Below are 5,117 nucleotides of genomic sequence, written 5' to 3'. Positions count from 1 at the left end.
CAACTGGTGGTCTTTTGGGTTGAGGATAACGGTGATCTATATGTAGCTATATGTAGCTATAGCGTCATTGGCCTCCACTCCAGCCACTCCTGGTAGTTCCTCAAAAACACTGAGTTTCTAGTGGATGCACAATCTGTGGAAGCCAACATAGAAACTTCTGAAGAGCCAAAGTTCTTGCAACAAAAATATAGTCCCCAATGAGGTTGTTTTGTTATCACACGACCCCGTCCCCATTATCTTAAGAGAATATAAAAGAATGAGTGGAGACAGAAGAGAGAATGAGACGTTTTTGGCGCGTGTCGCTCTTGATTGTGTGTTTATTTTTGCAGTAAACTTAAAGGAGGCCTTTTCACTTTATGTTTGATTAAATTTAAGCTGATATTCCATTCTTGACATCTTTAAATTTACAGTATTCATGGGAGTTTTATTTGGTCATTTTGCTTCTTTTTATTTCCTATTTCCCACATTTATTCATAGTTTTTATTAGATTGCAATAAATCCTATAACATTGAACAGACTGACTAAAGTCAAATGACCTGTGGTTCCCACCGATAGCCGTCATTCTGATGGGTTTTTGCTGGCTGCAGCTGAAATATTCCAATGCTCCATGTCACAGAGACAGTAAATACTAAACCCTAAAGATTCTGAAGGCATGATGTAAAATAGTAACGTATAATACAGACATTTGAAGAGACAATTAAGAGACTGTTTCCATGCTTCTAAGAGTGGCCGAGGAGCCATTTAGAACTTTATAAAGATGCATTGTGTGATACCAGGAACTAATTTAACTTCAAGGCGAAGCTGCTTCTGCTTTGTCGACCATCGACTGATCTCCTGAAAGTCCACCAGCGCTTTTTAAAAACTGAATTCTTCATCTATGGAGGGAGTAGACGGCAGATGTTTCCACAGATGCTCTTCACCAGTGGTCAGTGAGTGATGCAGCAGATGAGCGGGAGTTGACTGGCTTCTACCAGCTACGTCTCAATGTCTCCAGCCCATAGTGTGGATTCTTTACGAGATCAGACAGCAGCTTCACTCCTGAATCCTTCAGCTGGTTCCGACTCAGGTCCAGTTCTCTGAGATGGGAGGGATTGGACCTCAGCGCCGAGGCCAGAGAGCCACAGCTGATCTCTGATAAGCTGCAGTTCCATAATCTAAATAAAGAAGGGAAACTTTTATAAGGTTATAAGTGAAACCAGTATTAATCTGAAAGGTTAATCAAAGGCATGATCTGTAAATATTTAATTTAGTTACAGGTTAAAAAATGATAGTAATATGTAATTACCACAATTCCAACCTCTCAGGTTTGCACTGTTCCAGAGGAGAATATATATTGTTCTGGCCCTCACTCTTCCCAGGTTCTCCCACCTCTTTCCCTCCCATCTCATCATGGAGATCCATCTCACCTGTGGCTCATCTTTAAAGGCACAACGGCTGTTTCCGACTCCACACCCTCGTTCCCTGTTCACTACTCACTACATGGGGGACATGGATTGAGTGAACCACGTACTGCACTCAATTTAAAGTTAGTATTCAGACAACGGCGTCATTTACGGCGCACGTAAAGTGACGTCGTGGTGTCGCATAATAATTACGAACTGGTCGCCGGGGAAAGAGGCCAGGTCCATTTAATATTTTAACCCATCAGAAATACATTCAGCGGTCATTTTATGAAAATGCAATATTTTACCCTATAATTAACTTTATATAATAAAATGAAATATTAATGTCAATAATAATACAATAATAATTACTTATTGCCTAAAATAATTAGTGTCCCTTGACATTTTCAAGCCAAGAGGTGATGGAACATTCTCAAGTCATATTCCGCTGTAGTGAAAACATTTAATAAAGCAATTTTTCATCAAAAAATGGATCAAAGCTACTTTTTATCTTTGTAAATATTATTTTACTGAGATTCTGTCGCCTGGTGAGGAACAGACGGTTCTGAAGAACAATTTTAAGTGTGTGTGTGTGGGGGGTGGGGGGGATCAGTGAAGATTGATTGATTTGTTTTTACACATTTATGTTGTAATATTTTAAGATGATCATATTGGACCCCTACTGAAAAAAAATTCTTATTTCCAAAAATTTCATATATCAAACCGCACAGTAGAAATTACGTTAAAAAAATGTATCCCATCAGCCTTTACGGCTGGGGGCTAGGGTGGATACATTTTCTGAGTTAGGGTGCTCGCTTGTACTTTTCGCAGTGCATTGTGGGATACACTGAGTGCACTACATAGGGTACAGCGATGCTCACTAACAATTCGGACTCTATTGCAAAATGGCGTCCACACTATTGAGTGCACTATGTAGGGTACGGGGGGGGGGTTCAGAAACAGCCAACCTGTCTTAGATGACTTCCTGTCTCCCTCACCATCTCCCTCCTCGTTGGCTGGTGTCTACCAGGCACCCTCACCTAGTTTTGTCTAATTTTGGTTACCATCTGTCGGCTTTTTCATTGTCCTTAAATCAGTTTATCATGAATAAGTGGTCCCCGTGTGGCCCTCCCCCCTGAAGGAACTGGGCACAACACACACACTCAGAAAGTGTGAGGACCCTCGGATGGAATAATGGACATTTTTGAGAATGGTGTTTACCTCAGAGTTTCCAGTCGGCAGTTTGGAAAGTGGAGAAAACCACAGAGCAGCTTCACTCCTGAATCCTGCAGCAGGTTCCAACTCAGGTCCAGTTCTCTGAGATGAGAGGGATTGGACCTCAGCGCCGAGGCCAGAGAGTCACAGCTGATCTCTGATAAGCTGCACTCAATCAATCTGAAAAATGCAGGATGAGGTTATACGGTGCAGGTCTGCATGTTATCTGCGTCAGTACTAAACCTACGTTAGTTCTTAGTTGGGTCAGACCTGAATTCACGATATTACAAGGAATTTTTTTAATGTGGTGCATCACAGCAGTGTTGAGAACAGCCTCACTTCACCATCTTAGCAGCTGGTATATAGGTAGAAAAATGAAGACTGACCTGAGCCTCTCCAGTTTACAGTTTGGACTCTCCAGTCCAGAACAGAGCTGCTTCACTCCTGAATCCTGCAACGTGTTGTGGCTCAGGTCCAGAACCCTCAGATGGGAGAGGTTGGACTTCAGAGCTGAGGCCACAGAATCACAGCAGGTCTCTGATAAACTGCAGCGTCTTAGTCTAAAATAACAATTATTTTGAGAGAAGACAAATAAAAATCAACATGTACCAGAGCAAAACACAGCTTACAAGCAACAAACCTCTGGTCCTGCACCGGCTTATCTGCCGTATGTTCCTATTTTGGGTTCTTTCAGGGCGGTTGGACAAGATCTACAGCGTATGTAAAGTGTGTGTAGGTCAAAATACCTTCCAAGTTTGTGAGACCACATTTCTCAATAGCACTCAACTCTTGTCAGGAGTTGGGACAAAGCGACCCACTCCTGACAGCTTGTGGGCGATGCTGCAGCGACCCTGCAATCCCTACACTCTCTGGTGAAACCAAATCAAAGGTTTTAGACACTGCTGGATGCTGGAAGGGTGGCTATAGTCTGGACGCAGAGTTCCCCTGACTGCACATTTCTCCAACAATGATTGGCAGCTGGTGTCACTTGTTCTCCAGATGAGAGAAGGAAAGAGAGCCCCCCCACAGTGGGTTTGATTGCCCCACTGCAAGCTCAATGCTGCCAGAAAACATTGCAGGAGCATCAATTCCCCTCAGGGCTCAACAAGGACCTCAGGAAAAGGTGCAGCTGCCACCTACTAGAGACAAGCACACTGAGCTGAGATTCAAAGCCCTCTCCTCCCAAGAGAAGAGCTTGTTTGTTGGAGGCTCTTCTGGGCGATACCTGGTGCTACAGCTCCAGCTCAGCCCGTCTCTGGAGCTGAGGTGGAGCTTAGCAAGTTTCATGGTTCTCCACCACTTCCTCTCGCTGAGGACCTTCTCAGCTGGTGGTTTCTGCTCCACCTTCCAAGTTGAGCAGGTGATACTTCTGCATTCCTGCCACCAGTGTCTCTGCAGAAAGAGTCTTCTCTACTGTTTTATATTATATGATATAAAATTAGGATTTTTGGTTGATGTCTTAGATGTTGTTGACTAAGAGCTGGTTTTTCTTTAATAACATAGAAGATTCGATGAGAAGAGCAAATGTATTATTTATGAGCTACTTCCACTACTATTATATAACATACTTCCATATTGTCTTAGATTGCAAGCTGCATTTATTGCATCGTTCATAGAAAGTCATATTTGTGAGGAGAAAAACTCAAATAAGGTCATTTTCTTTAATGACCATTACAACAGAAGGAGGCGATGAACAAACAGATTTATCTAAAAATGTGTAAAAACTTATGGATGGAAACCTTTTAAAATGGTTGCATTGTGTAGAATCGGTGTAGAATCAACTTGTTGACTTCTGATTTGGACTCCAATGGAAGTGAGGTGCAACAATTGTGGATGCTGAAAGCTTCAGATCTTCATGAAGGTTTCTGTGGTTGGACTGACCTGCTGCCCCTTTAAGAGGGAGGCAGCTTTGGGCTTCTGGCTGGAATGAAGCCACCTAAGATGAGAATGACTGCAGGCTTTCGGTACCAAGGTTTAACAGGGTGCTCACTTCACACTTGGGCTTTTCTCTTTTTTGGGATGGCTTTTCTCAGTAGAGAAGGGGCATGGCACACTGCAGCAGCTTTCTTTTTGGGTTTGCTAGTTTTCCTTCTGATCTTTAAAAGACAGGAAGAACCATTTTTGATTGGTCCGAATGTTTGGGCGGTTTTGTGGCCAGCCTAAAATAAAACAAGACAAATCTACAACTGATACTTCCTTTCTAGTCATTGATGACCATCCTCACATGGACAGATTTCCACAACCAATTTAATACTGCAAATCTGTCCTGTGTGGTCTTTTTTCTGAGAACTGTAACACTACGTTTATAACAAAGATCAAACATGGAAACATTTATTGTCTAACTAGTTACACCTGGGAAAGTACTGGATCATCTCCGACTGACCTGAGAGTCTCCAGCTCACAGAGAGGATCCTGGAGAGCACCACAGAGCAGCTTCACTCCTGATCCTTCAGCTGGTTCCCACCCAGGTCCAGAACCCTCAGATGGGAGGGATTGGACCTCAGCGCCAAGCCCAGAGAG

At 43.0% G+C, this 5,117-nt stretch overlaps 1 long non-coding RNA gene across 3 annotated transcripts; it reads right to left on the bottom strand.

The window, feature by feature from the left end:
- Positions 1-299: 299 nt before the first annotated feature.
- On the bottom strand, positions 300-4,722 carry LOC130520677 (uncharacterized). Of its 3 annotated transcripts, XR_008948995.1 has the most exons (4): positions 4,337-4,722; positions 2,984-3,590; positions 2,604-2,777; positions 300-1,154 (listed from the first exon to the last, which is right to left on the bottom strand). It is a non-coding gene; the product is annotated as an uncharacterized LOC130520677 (long non-coding RNA). The 3 variants fall into 3 exon arrangements; XR_008948994.1 differs by lacking the exon at positions 4,337-4,722 and having other exon boundaries at positions 2,984-4,003; XR_008948993.1 differs by lacking the exons at positions 2,604-2,777; positions 2,984-3,590; positions 4,337-4,722 and adding an exon at positions 1,407-2,569.
- Positions 4,723-5,117: the final 395 nt, after the last annotated feature.

The sequence above is a fragment of the Takifugu flavidus genome, unplaced genomic scaffold (assembly GCF_003711565.1).
Source record: "Takifugu flavidus isolate HTHZ2018 unplaced genomic scaffold, ASM371156v2 ctg474, whole genome shotgun sequence".
Classification (NCBI taxonomy): domain Eukaryota; kingdom Metazoa; phylum Chordata; class Actinopteri; order Tetraodontiformes; family Tetraodontidae; genus Takifugu; species Takifugu flavidus.
This window is presented reverse-complemented; position numbering and strand designations above follow the sequence as displayed.